Raw genomic sequence first — 15,231 nt, 5'->3', positions numbered from 1 at the left:
GAAGAGTTTGAGAGCGCACTGAAAGACCTAGGTCGAAACAAGGCCCCGCGTGTAGACAACATCCCATTAGAACTACTAACAGCCTTGGGAGAGCCAGGCCTAACAAAACTCTACCATCTAGTGACTAAGATGTATGAGACAGGCGAAATACCCTCAGACTTCAAGAAGAATATAATAATTTCAATCCCAAAGAAAGCAGGTGTTGCCGGCCGAAGTGGCCGAGCGGTTCTAGGCGCTACAGTCTGAAACCGCGCGACCGCTGCGGGCGCAGGCTCGAATCCTGCATCGGGCATGGATGTGTGTTATGTCCTTAGGTTAGTTAGGTTTAGGTAGTTCTAAGTTCTAGGGGACTGATGACCACATCAGTTAAGTCCCATAGTGCTCAGAGCCATTTGAACCATTTGAAAGCAGGTGTTGACAGATGTGAAAATTACCGAACTATCAGTTTAATAACCCACAGCTGCAAAATACTAACACGAATTGCTTACAGACGAATGGAAAAACTGGTAGAAGCCGACCTCAGGGAAGATCAGTTTGGATTCCGTAGAAATGTTGGAACACGTGAGGAAATACTGACCCTACGACTTATCTTAGAAAATAGATTAAGGAAAGGCAAATCTACGTTTCTATCATTTGTAGACTTAGAGAAAGCTTTTGACAGTGTCGACTGGAATACTCTCTTTCAAATTCTGAAGGTGGCAGGGGGTAAAATACAGGTAGCGAAGACTAAAGATCACAACAACAAAAACAACATTTACGAGTATTGCATACAAAGTATTTGCTTTCAGAGGATGAGGTCGACGTGCAATGAAAGAGCTAACAGAGTTCCAAAGAGAGCAGACTGTGGTGGCCCGGTTAGGTGGAACATCAGTAACCGAGACAGCCAACGTACTGAATGTTTCAAAAGGTACTGTTTCAACGGTCATGACTGCCTACACATGCCTAAACATTAAAAGACATCATCGTGTACACGTAATACTGGGCGCAAATCAAAAGTAAATGACAGAGATCGTCGCACGCTAGCACAAATTGTGTCAGAACAACCCAAAGGTCGTGTTACAGCCGACGACTATGTGAACATTTTAGGTGATCAGTTGCTCCCCATGATTCAAATGTTGTTCCCCAAGAATGATGCCGTATTTCAGAACGATAATGCACCCGCACAGTCAGAACAGTACAGTCGTGGTATGTCCTAGCGTTGCTGCCTGTGGATCACGGGGTCCCGGGTTCGATTCCTGGCCAGGTCAGGGATTTTCTCTGCCCGGGGACTGGGTGTTTGTGTTGTCCTCATCATTTCATCCTCATCATCATCATTAGTGACAGTGACTAGATTGGGCTGTGTAAAAATTGGACTACGTAAAAACTGGGACTTTGTACGGGCGCTAGTGACTGTACAGTTAAGCGCCCCACATACCAAGTATCATCATCATCACAGTCGTGGTATTAGGAGCTTGCGACTGAACTGCAGCGTCTTCTCTGACCAGCAAAGTCCCCGGACTTCAACATTATCGAACCCTTATGGACGGTATTGGAGCGCAGATTCCGGAGCATAGATTCGGCGCCCTCGTCACCGCAGGAGTTAGAAGAGGTTCTGATCGAAGAGTGGCATAACATTCCATTGGAAAGTATACAATCATTATACGCCAGTATTCCAAGAAGAACTGCAGCTGCATTACGGGCAAATGGTGGTCCAACCCCTTGTTAACAAACCATTCCCAAGTAAGTACAGGTGTTCACATTATTTTGCCTATCCCCTTTATTTCTGCAATGGATTTCCAAATACTTGTTGAGTCAATGCCAAGTCGAGTTGCTGCACTACGCCCTACGAAAGCCGGTCCGACTGATATTAGGACGTGTCCCATGACTTTTGCCACCTCCGTGTACCTCAATCAAGGAGGCCAAGGGTATGTTTTTGCATGAAAGGCAGATAAGCAAGTCTTACCTTCTGCCTTAGACATTGAATGGACATCATTTCGTTCCGTTGGGATGAAGGTAGGGGAATTATGGGCGATGTTTAAACTGGTTAAAACTGGTGTTCTGGAGAAGTATCAGCCGAGTAAGTGGATTAACAATGGAAGAGACCCAGAGTGGTTCAATAACTAAATTAGGAAAGTGCTGGGGAAGGAAAGGCTATCGCACTCCCGGTTCAAAAGAGGCCATGCGTATGACGACAGGCAATAGTTAACAGAAATTCGTGCATCTGCGAAAATATATATGGGCGAATTAGCAAAATACCTTGTAGAAGACCCGGAAAGTTTCTGGCACTAGGTAAATTCGCTCAGCAGGCCGAATGCTTCTGTTCAGTCAGTCGTTGACCACTCTGGTGTGACAGAAGTTTTAAATTTTGCGTTTAAGAAGTGGTTCACGCAGGAAGACCGTCCAGACATGTCGTCGGTTGGAAGTCGCCAATACTCCTGTACGGAAGATGAAGTAATAGGCGTCGTAGAGAAGGAACTGACACAGTTGAAAACAAGTACGTCGTTAGGTCGGATGGCACCCCATTTCGATTTTACAGAGAGTATTCCACGGCTTCTGCCCCTCACTTCAGCCTGCATTTATCGCGAATCTCTTTTCCAGCGTAAAGTGTCAAGCGAATGGTAAATACAGCAGCTGGATCAAGTATATATACTACTTTCCAAAATTAAAGCAATAAATGGAAATTTTACAAGGTTGCGTTTATTTTGCAACAAAACAGTGTAAACAGGTAATAGTAAAGCATTAACAATATCAAGAATACAGATCGTAAACAACGGAAGACGGGAACGTTCTTCGTTTTTTTCCAACTTAACTGATTTCTACGCACATTCCGACAACTGATTAATGTGCCCAGTATGGGATGTCACTACATCTGGCAACAATACAGGCCTGACAACGACAGGGAGTGACAACAATCTCATTCTTTCTGCAGGGCTGCTCGCAAGTCTTGGCGAGTGTAGCTGGTGGATGAAGCACGTGTCCCTACAGCGTGCCAGACATGCTCTGTGGATTTCAAACGGGGAGAGCGAGCAGGCCGTGCCATGCGTGCAGTATCTTCCGTTTCCAAGAAAACATGAACCACCCGTGCTATATGGGGTCGAGCATTATCGTCTATCAGTACGAAGTCTGGGTCCAGAGCAACTCGCGACAACCGCACATGAGGTCCAAAGATGTCGTCACGACTGCAATTAAACCTTACCTATCGACCAGTAAAATTTCATGAAGAGGTGTTCGAGTGGTCAATATAATCCACGCCCCCCCACCATCCTCCTCGACATTGGTCTCTCCCACAACGGTATGGTCCCGAACTCGTGTTCCCCGTTTCCTCTAGATACGAATCCGTCGAGAATCAGTCTCCATATCAAATCGGAATTCATCTGTGAAAAGAGTATTGGTCCAGTTTTCTCCTGCCCAGGTGGCATGTTGACGTCGCCACTCTAGAAGTTCCCCTCTGTGAAGACCCGTCAGAGGAACACATACAGCAGGTCTACTGTCACTCTGCCGAAGCTCTCTGTGCCCCGTTTGTGTCGATACAACACGTCCAGTGGATTATGCGAGGCCAGATGTCAGTTGCCGTCCTGCACTAAGGAGGTGCTGCAGTGCCCTTGCAGCCAAATAACGGTCTGCACTGGTCTTCGGGATACAGTTTCGGTCTCTGTAAACTGTCGCCACACCCGAGAAACAACATAACGATTCACACTAAGCCATAGCCCAACATCAGTTAGCAACTGTGCTGCTACTAGTTCTCCTATGTCCCTCCACCACGGAGAGTGTGGTAGGTCTCTTCCCTGTGTCATACTGCAACTGTGTACACAGCGACTATGGATGTGGGACTACCCAACAAACACTATCCGTTTGATAGGTGTCCTGACGTCATGGTCAGTGTGGTTGTCCTTTGACCAAAATGCCATCTTCCATGGAGAACACGATCGTACGAACACCTGTTAACATTTTTTGTGATTACATCGTGAATGTGACACGGAACGGCGAAACAGCTGTTCGTTGCTTGAATTTTGGACACAAGTGTAAGGAGGTTAAGATAAAGCACACACAAAATTACAGCCCAATACCCTTCACTTCCCTCCCCCATGAACCATGGACCTTGCCGTTGGTGGGGAGGCTTGCGTGCCTCAGCGATACAGATAGCCGTACCGTAGGTGCAACCACAACGGAGGGGTATCTGTTGAGAGGCCAGACAAACGTGTGGTTCCTGAAGAGGGGCAGCAGCCTTTTCAGTAGTTGCAAGGGCAACAGTCTGGATGATTGACTGATCTGGCCTTGTAACAATAACCAAAACGGCCTTGCTGTGCTGGTACTGCGAACGGCTGAAAGCAAGGGGAAACTACAGCCGTAATTTTTCCCGAGGGCATGCAGCTTTACTGTATGATTACATGATGATGGCGTCCTCTTGGGTAAAATATTCCGGAGGTAAAATAGTCCCCCATTCGGATCTCCGGGCGGGGACTACTCAAGAGGATGTCGTTATCAGGAGAAAGAAAACTGGCGTTCTACGGATCGGAGCGTGGAATGTCAGATCGCTTAATCGGGCAGGTAGGTTAGAAAATTTAAAAAGGGAAATGGATAGGTTGAAGTTAGATATAGTGGGAATTAGTGAAGTTCGGTGGCAGGAGGAACAAGACTTCTGGTCAGGTGACTACAGGGTTATAAACACAAAATCAAATAGGGGTAATGCAGGAGTAGGTTTAAAAATGAATAGGAAAATAGGAATGCGGGTAAGCTACTACAAACAGCATTGTGAACGCATTATTGTGGCCAAGATAGATACGAAGCCCACACCTACTACAGTAGTACAAGTTTATATGCCAACTAGCTCTGCAGATGACGAAGAAATTGAAGAAATGTATGATGAAATAAAAGAAATTATTCAGATTGTGAAGGGAGACGAAAATTTAATAGTCATGGGTGACTGGAATTCGAGTGTAGGAAAAGGGAGAGAAGGAAACATAGTAGGTGAATATGGATTGGGGGACAGAAATGAAAGAGGAAGCCACCTGGTAGAATTTTGCACAGAGCACAACATAATCATAACTAACACTTGGTTTAAGAATCATGAAAGAAGGCTGTATACATGGAAGAACCCTGGAGATACTAAAAGGTATCAGATAGATTATATAATGGCAAGACAGAGATTTAGGAACCAGGTTTTAAATTGTAAGACATTTCCAGGGGCAGATGTGGACTCTGACCACAATCTATTGGTTATGACCTGTAGATTAAAACTGAAGAAACTGCAAAAAGGTGGGAATTTAAGGAGATGGGACCTGGATAAACTAAAAGACCCAGAGGTTGTACAGAGATTCAGGGAGAGCATAAGGGAGCAATTGACAGGAATGGGGGAAATAAATACAGTAGAAGAAGAATGGGTAGCTTTGAGGGATGAAGTAGTGAAGGCAGCAGAGGATCAAGTAGGTAAAAAGACGAGGGCTAGTAGAAACCCTTGGGTAACAGACGAAATATTGAATTTAATTGATGAAAGGAGAAAATATAAAAATGCAGTAAGTGAAACAGGCAAAAAGGAATACAAACGTCTCAAAAATGAGATCGACAGGAAGTGCAAAATGGCTAAGCAGGGATGGCTAGAGGACAAATATAAGGATGTAGAGGCCTATCTCACTAGGGGTAAGATAGATACCGCCTACAGGAAAATTAAAGAGACCTTTGGAGATAAGAGAACGACTTGTATGAATATCAAGAGCTCAGATGGAAACCCAGTTCTAAGCAAAGAAGGGAAAGCAGAAAGGTGGAAGGAGTATATAGAGGGTCTATACAAGGGCGATGTACTTGAGGACAATATTATGGAAATGGAAGAGGATGTAGATGAAGATGAAATGGGAGATATGATACTGCGTGAAGAGTTTGACAGAGCACTGAAAGACCTGAGTCGAAACAAGGCCCCCAGAGTAGACAATATTCCATTGGAACTACTGACGGCCGTGGGAGAGCCAGTCCTGACAAAACTCTACCATCTGGTGAGCAAGATGTATGAAACAGACTTCAAGAAGAATATAATAATTCCAATCCCAAAGAAAGCAGGTGTTGATAGATGTGAAAATTACCGAACTATCAGCTTAATAAGTCACAGCTGCAAAGTACTAACACGAATTCTTTACAGACGAATGGAAAAACTAGTAGAAGCCAACCTCGGGGAAGATCAGTTTGGATTCCGTAGAAACACTGGAACACGTGAGGCAATACTGACCTTACGACTTATCTTAGAAGAAAGATTAAGGAAAGGCAAACCTACGTTTCTAGCATTTGTAGACTTAGAGAAAGCTTTTGACAATGTTGACTGGAATACTCTCTTTCAAATTCTAAAGGTGGCAGGGGTAAAATACAGGGAGCGAAAGGCTATTTACAATTTGTACAGAAACCAGATGACAGTTATAAGAGTCGAGGGACATGAAAGGGAAGCAGTGGTTGGGAAGGGAGTAAGACAGGGTTGTAGCCTCTCCCCGATGTTGTTCAATCTGTATATTGAGCAAGCAATAAAGGAAACAAAAGAAAAATTCGGAGTAGGTATTAAAATTCATGGAGAAGAAATAAAAACTTTGAGGTTCGCCGATGACATTGTAATTCTGTCAGAGACAGCAAAGGACTTGGAAGAGCATTTGAATGGAATGGACAGTGTCTTGAAAGGAGGATATAAGATGAACATCAACAAAAGCAAAACAAGGATAATGGAATGTAGTCTAATTAAGTCGGGTGATGCTGAGGGAATTAGATTAGGAAATGAGGCACTTAAAGTAGTAAAGGAGTTTTGCTATTTGGGGAGCAAAATAACTGATGATGGTCGAAGTAGAGAGGATATAAAATGTAGGTTGGCAATGGCAAGGAAAGCGTTTCTGAAGAAGAGAAATTTGTTAACATCCAGTATTGATTTAAGTGTCAGGAAGTCGTTTCTGAAAGTATTCGTATGGAGTGTAGCCATGTATGGAAGTGAAACATGGACAGTAAATAGTTTGGACAAGAAGAGAATAGAAGCTTTCGAAATGTGGTGCTACAGAAGAATGCTGAAGATTAGATGGGTAGATCACATAACTAATGAGGAGGTATTGAATAGGATTGGGGAGAAGAGAAGTTTGTGGCGCAACTTGACCAGAAGAAGGGATCGGTTGGTAGGACATGTTCTGAGGCATCAAGGGATCACCAGTTTAGTGTTGGAGGGCAGCGTGGAGGGTAAAAATCGTAGAGGGAGACCAAAAGATGAATACACTAAGCAGATTCAGAAGGATGTAGGTTGCAGTAGGTACTGGGAGATGAAAAAGCTTGCACAGGATAGAGTAGCATGGAGAGCTGCATCAAACCAGTCTCAGGACTGAAGACCACAACAACAACAACAACCCTTCACTTCGGTTTGCTGCACCGTTATTGAACATATTCACATTCCGAGTACGATAAAGTTCCTCGAGATGGAAACTCTACTGTCCAGAAATGAGCTCAGTTTTAGAAAGCATCGCTTGGGCGAAACAAACTTGCCGTTAGCTCACGTAATATACTGAGAACTATGGATCAAAAGCAAGAGGCAGATTCCATATTTCTAGATTTTCGGAAAGCGTTTGACACGACGCCAAATTGCAGGCTGTTAAAGAAGTTACGAGCATATAGAATAGGTTCCCACTTATGTGAGTAATAGACACTAGTATGTAGGACAACGGCATAATCAGTAGTACCCCAGGGAATTCTGATAGGACCGCTGGTCTTTTCTGTATACGTAAGTGATCTGGCGGATAGGGTGCCCAGCAATCTGCGTACGTTCGCTCATGACGTTGAGCCGTATGAGAAGGTGACGCCGTTGACTCACAATAGGAGGATGTGATTTGGACAAACTTTCTAGTGGGTATGGTGAATGGTAGCTAACTCCAAGTGTAGAAAAATTTAAGCTACTGGAGGTTAGAAGGAAAAGTAATCGCGTAATGTTTGAATACGGAATCAGTACTGTGTCGCTTGGCATAGTCACCTCGCCTGAATAAATTGGCGCCACGTTGCAAAGCGATGTGAAATGGAAGTAACATGCAATAATTGTGGTGAGGAACGCCAATAATCGACGTCGGTTTATTGGCGGAATTTTTGGGAAATTTGGGTCGACTGTAAAGAGGACCGTGTATGGAATACTAGTGTGACTCATTGTTAAGTACTGATCGAGTGTCTGAGATCCCAACCAGGTCGGACTAGAGGAAGAAGCGAAACAATTTAGAGGTGGGCTGCTGCAATTGTTACAGGTAGGTTCGATCAACACACAAGTGTTATGGAGATGTTTTGGGAACTCAAAAGTGAATCTCTGGAGAGAGGGCGACGTTCTTTTCAAGGAATGCTACTGGGAAAATTTAGAGAACCGGCATTTGAAGCTGACTACGGAACGACTCTACCGCCGCCAGTGAACATTTCTCATCATGACCATGATTATTTGATACGAGAAATTAGGGCACATATAGAGGGATACTGAAAGTCGTTTTTCACTCATTCTATTTGCGAGTGGGACAGGAAAAGAAATTTATTTGATTTTATTTATATAACCTAATCTGATTAGAGAAATAAGGTCCTATCTTACGCAGGACCAGGGTTTAACACATATAGTCCCATAGTTAATTAAGAAATTATAGTTTCAATATGACAAGTCGTATTAATGTAATTTCAGTGTCTACTGTGATCTATTGCGGCAATGTGAGTAAATTTACCGACTATGAACTAATAGATCTAATACCGATTATAAAGTTGATGCATTAAGTTGTTCTGAAAGCGGTGCTGATATTCAAAATAATAAAAGCGGGTTAAAAGCTGTGAGCTATCTGGGGAACTTGTCCTTGCATTACTGAGCAACTATTTCACTAGGTATCCAGTCTAGTTTACCAAATTGCCAACCAGACTAACATTAATTACAATCTTTGAATAGTCATCTTACGACATTCGGTGATATATATATATATATATATAAATAGAATTTAAATAAAAAGAAATAAATCAGTTTATATTTAGACATTTATTTTAACGTTGATCATTGTACAGATAAATTTCAGCATACTAAACTTGATTCATAACTAAACTGGTGCCTTATTTAGGATTGTGAAAATGTGAGTTTGTAATCTTACGGAACACATCAAATATGGAGCCAAGATTGGGAGACTGCATACAACACTGCATTCATAAAATAACACGAAGAACGTTGAAACATATGCAAGCGGAAGTTAATCACAACCAACCGATTCAATTTTCACCCGAAGAAGTTACGTTCGTAGCGCAATCCTGTCTGTCATGAAATTACCACACACTGCTATACTAAATTCATACTAACTCTTTGTGAAATCTTCCTGAAAAGAATAGTTGAGGGCTACTTTGATGATTACACCACATGCTTCACGTGGTCAACTTGGTTTACACAAAGAGTGTAACTCCACAATAATTTTGATAATTAAAATAAATTACATCGAAACGCAATTTACAAAAGAGAAACCTTGAACTGGTTACTATCGTCTTACTATTAACCTGATGGGTCAAACAATTGTATAAGCACATGCTACTGGTCTCACAAAGTACACCCCACGCGGGTTGAACATAAAGAAAAGTTGCTATATTGAAAAATTTTGTCACGACGAGACGTTATAATCTCACGCACATTCGCATTTAAGATTGATGATCTTAGAGTTGCAGATCATCAACACGTGGTTCCACTTTACTCACAAAGTAGTGACAAAGGAATTACTGGAAGATATTCTGAACTTCACACTCGAATTACACTGCGTTGCAATTTAAGATAAGATAAGATATTTTAGATCTAAACCTGAAATAAAGGTGATTAAATTTTCAGTTAGGCTGAACTTAAGAAATACATTGTCCTACGGACTTAGCAGAGACGTGCTTAACCAGAGATCTTACCACTTCAGACGCTCGCCGCGGACAGACTGGCATGGGCCCCTACCAAGGGTGCTTCACAGATAATTTCGGAAGTGACCAGAGAGGCAGCTTCCTATACCAACATGACAAGGGACAGACGGGACCATACAAAGAATAGAAACCTCCTTGCTTTTAGAAAGCGTAGCTACCTGTTCCACTGTTGGTCCTACTGTTCTCTAGCAGACAGGCTTGTCTGCTGCCACCAAGCATGCAACTAGAAATAAATTTGCTCATTCATCCTTTCACACAGAAGGGAAGGTGGATGACAGTATCTTATCATATACAGTATGTAAAAGAAAGTGGATGTAGGTTCCGTATGAGACTGTGTGACATGAATTACATATAAACTGTGTTTTAAAGTGTAGTAGTGTGACAGATCGTTCTTGTTTATGTGTAAAAGTAACACGTTCCACTGCTTAGTCTCCTCCCAGACAGTCAGAAACACCACAGTAAATTTAGAAGAGGAATTTATGCTGTAAATGACAACAGATTTAAGAAACTAACATGAAAGGAATCCAACAGAGACCTTTCACAGTAATACTACTACTGCTGCTGCTGCTACCAATAACAGCGATAATGCTAATACTAATATTAATAATAATAACAATAATGACAATAATAGCGATCATGATATTGACTGAAATATAAAGTATTTATGGGTGTCCTTGATGCTACTCCAGGTAGGTGTAAAATGAATGAGAGCAACGGAAAATAATAAACGCTAAAATTATGATTTTGCCCCGTCTGGCTACCCCCTGAAGCAGATCTTAGGATCTCTTAATGTACTTTTTTACATATAAATTAGAATCTAAACATAAATAAATGATGAAGGCAACTAATACTACTAAATGATGAATGTTGTTGTTCAATACACATTTATTATAGATTAAAATCAATCCTTTAAGTACAGTTGTCTATATTTCGTAACTAAAATTATTAATCAACTGCCCAACTCTGCCCCTTATTATGACTGCGCGGTTTAATCGCACTAAAGCAAAATGACTGACATCAGTTACGTAGCAAACACTAGAAGACACTACTTTCAATGATGATCTACAAAGGTGTGGAACCTCAGTGGAAATAAACTAACGTTATCACAGACGTTTAATTTTTATAGCCCTAGTAAGCCGAAGCAAATCGGGATATCACCGTATGTACTGCATCTGGTGCGTTGAAGTATTGCGACGATGGAAGAACTCCAGCCACAAATAAACCCTTTCAAACACTAGGACGGCAGAAGGCGGTCCGCTGACTAATATACTCTGTTTTCTCGTATCCGTGTTCTACAGACGAGAAACGCGAACTCCCAACCACAAGGACGTAGTTCTGATAACGTCTCAACGTAAGTATAGGCAGAAGAAGTGCTCCCAATTACTGAACGCTGTGTACTCATCGACGACTTCCGGCCCGGAGGTGAAGTCCAGAATCGTATAGGTTCGCAACAGTACAATGCCTAACTGTTCTAACTATAAACCCTTCTGACAGCAAAGACAGCAAATCCTTCTGTACCAACTAAGCTGATACCGAGCGACCGTCTTACACGGGCGCTCGCAACCGAAAACTTCGTCTCTCCACCGCTGGCTTCCCAGCAAGGCTCAGCTTCCCACCCTCCTAATTCCGAAAACGAATCATATTCCTGACACCACGGAATATTCTCCCTCTCTACAGATTCTTCAGAACGCCGACCAACCGTATTTTAGTCTTTTGTGCCCCAGCGCGGAAAGTTTGCGAGGAAAGACCTATACTCGTACAATGGTACGCTTCTGAGTACAAATCCCTGGAAATAACCTACCCTGTGTGGTTTCCGAGGTGCCGCTTCTTCATTTCTCTCACCTGCGTCCAAGATTTGCAGAGTTCCCGGTTATCTTTCCGGTCCTCCTACAATAGCGGCCTGCCGTCACCCTATTGTGCTCCAGAGCTCAGTGCCATGACGTCCGTCTAGCTACTTCCTGCTTTTAAGCAGCACCAACACCTGTGTGAGCCTTCCACCCAGAGCTTGAGTTCCTCCTGCCATTTCATCTCCACTGTCGTTTCAACCTCTACTAGTGTAGGCAATCATTCATTACGCCATTCTGGTCCCCTTTCATGCAATAAGCGTTAATAATTATTTACAAGACATACGTGACAATGTCAGTCTCCATTAAATATTCATATATTCGAAGTACAACCTATCAAATGATACCTACACTGCTGGCCACTGTAAATGCAACACCCTGAAGGAAGCATCCGAATCAAGTGAAATTTACACCATGAGTTTGCAGCGATGAGATATGCAACTGATTAGAATTTCAGCGCAGACGCACATCACGCGCGCCTGTGGCGCCACCTCATAGCGCCATTTAAGGCTTGGCGATTTCGACTAGTTTACGTTCGGCACGTGTGTTTACCTTGTGGTTGTTTCACTAGACGATCAGTTATGCCTCGTAGACAACAGCGAACATCTTTTGATCAAGCATCCGAGTTCGACAGAGGAAGGATAGTGGCTTACCGAGATTGTGGATTATCATACAGAGAAATCGCTAGTTGTGTTGGACGAAACCAAACAACTGTAATGCGGATATGTGACCGTTGGATGCAGGAGGGTACGACGGACCGACGTGGTCGATCGCATTCACCTCGGTGCACCATTGCACGTGCTGATAGGCAAATTGTGCGCATGGCAGTGACGGATCGCTCAGTGACATCCCGAACCATAGCACAGCACATTGCGTCTGTAACGCATCATCCAGTGTCTGCGCGTACCATTCGACGCCGTTTACAGCAGAGTAGTCTGTCCGCAAGACGTCCATTGCTTCGTCTACCATTGACCCAGAGCCACAGACGTCTCCGTCGCCAATGGTGTGATGACAGACGGATGTGGACGGCAGAATGGAATGACGTTGTCTTTACTGACGAGGCACGCTTCTGTCTGCAGCACCACGATGGTCGGATTCGAGTGTGGAGACACCGTGGAGAGAGGATGCTGGACAGCTGCATTATGCACCGCCACACTGGTCTTGCACCGGGTATTATGGTATGGGGCGGTATTGGATATTACTCTCGCACGCCTGTAGTACGCATTGCGAAATTATAGCCACCTTACAGGGGTACAAAACAGATTCTTGACTAGTACTTACACAGCACATCGGACCCACAGACAAGGTTATCCCCTCTGCCCCCAAGTCACCAGAACAGCTATGTCCCTGAATTCTCGCAACTAACACCTCAAATGAATCGTGTAACTGTTTACAACGTCTATCCTCGGTAATGACGCCATGTAAATCCCGAACTCTGTTAGTATAGTGCACCAGACGAGATTTAATTCTACTAAGCTGAGAGAGCGAAGCCCATGTTGCTCAGAAACAGACGAACTAATCTATGGCAGCGCACACCCAGTGCTAAGAAATGCCTCACTCACCTCAGCTGTTGACAGGTTAGTGGGCCTGCAGGCCGATCAGCTGCTTCCTTCAACCGGCGCGTCAGGTCGGCCACGCTTCCGTAAATGTCACATCAGTTACTAGTCAGTTCGTAGATAATCTCCTCTTTATGTAACTCCTCAACACCAGGCACCTCCTTCATAGACATACTTCCTCTGTGGCACATACAAGTAGTTTCCACAAGACCAAGCAAGATCACAAAGAACTATTTGTTACGATTAAAAACAGTTAATACACTAAACTGAAGGAGAACGGATATTAATGATAAGATCTGCAGATAACATTGCTATGTTATATAAAAGTGAAGATGAATTACACGGTCTGCTGAATGGAACGATCAGTATAATGGATACCAAATGTGGGCTGAAGAAAACCAAAGAAAGACGAAACTAATGAGGAGTTGCAGAAATGAGTACAGCGAGAAACTTAACATCAGGATTAGTGGTCTCGTAGTAGATGAAGTTAAGAAATTCTGCTACCTAGACAGCAAAATAACGATTGACGGACAGACCAAGGAGGACATCGAAAGTAGAAAGGGCATTCCTGGCCAAGAGAAACGTGCTAGTACCAAAAAACATAAGTCTTAATTTGAGGAAAGAAATTCTGAGAATGTATGTGATACATGTATTGTGGGACAACGAACAGAAGAGAATTGAAGCATTTGAGATGTGGTGCTACAGATGAATGTTAAAAATTAGGTGTACTGATAAGCGAAGGAATGTAAGGAATGAGGGGGCTCTGAGCAGAATCGGAGAGGAAAAGATTGTATGGAGAACACTGACAAGGTGAAGAGACATGATGATATGACATCTGTTAAGACATCAGGGAATGCGTTCCATGGTACTAGAGGGGGTATAAACTGTAGGGAAAGACAGTTCTCTGCCAGGAGGAGCGATCTCCAGATTAACCTCGTACTTGATTGACAATTAAGAAACCTACAATCCAAAATCGTAAAAACGGTATCACAGAATTCTCTTAAAAGTTGGCCGTCCATGACACAGACATATAAATAACTTTATAATAATAAACAAAATAGTATTACACCAATATATTTTATTAAAAATAAATAATATTCATGCAGGACTGGGCTTGGAGAATATTAAGAGGAGAACAAGAATTGAACTCAGGAAACAATGTCCCAAAGCATCTACATCTACATCACTACTCTGCAATTCACATTTAAGTGCTTGGCAGAGGGTTCATCGAACCACAATCATACTATCTCTCTACCATTCCACTCCCGAAGAGCGCGCGGGAAAAACGAACACCTAAACCTTTCTGTTCGAGCTCTGATTTCTCTTATTTTATTTTGATGATCATTCCTACCTATGTAGGTTGGGCTCAACAAAATATTTTCCCATTCGGAAGAGAAAGTTGTTGGCTGAAATTTCGTAAATAGATCTCGCCGCGACGAAAAACGTCCATCCCAACTCGCGTATCATATCTGCCACAATCCCTCTCCTATTACGTGATAATACAAAACGAACTGCCCTTTTTTGCACCCTTTCGATGTCCTCCGTCAATCCCACCTGGTAAGGATCCCACACCGCGCAGCAATATTCAAACAGAGGACGAACGAGTGTAGTGTAAGCTGTCTCTTTAGTGGACTTGTTGCATCTTCTAAGTGTCCTGCCAATGAAACGCAACCTTTGGCTCGCCTTCCCCACAATATTATCTATGTGGTCTTTCCAACTGAAGTTGTTCGTAATTTTAACACCCAGGTACCTAGTTGAATTGACAGCGTTGAGAATTGTACTGTTTATCAAGTAATCGAATTCCAACGGATTTCTTTTGGAACTCATGTGGATCACCTCACACTTTTCTTTATTTAGCGTCAAATGTCACCTGCCACACTATACAGCAATCTTTTCTAAATCGCTTTGCAACTGATACTGGTCTTCGGTTGACCTTACTAGACGGTAAATTACAG

The sequence above is a fragment of the Schistocerca serialis genome, chromosome 9 (genome assembly GCF_023864345.2).
Source record: "Schistocerca serialis cubense isolate TAMUIC-IGC-003099 chromosome 9, iqSchSeri2.2, whole genome shotgun sequence".
Taxonomy (NCBI): Eukaryota; Metazoa; Arthropoda; class Insecta; order Orthoptera; family Acrididae; genus Schistocerca; species Schistocerca serialis.
This window is presented reverse-complemented; position numbering follows the sequence as displayed.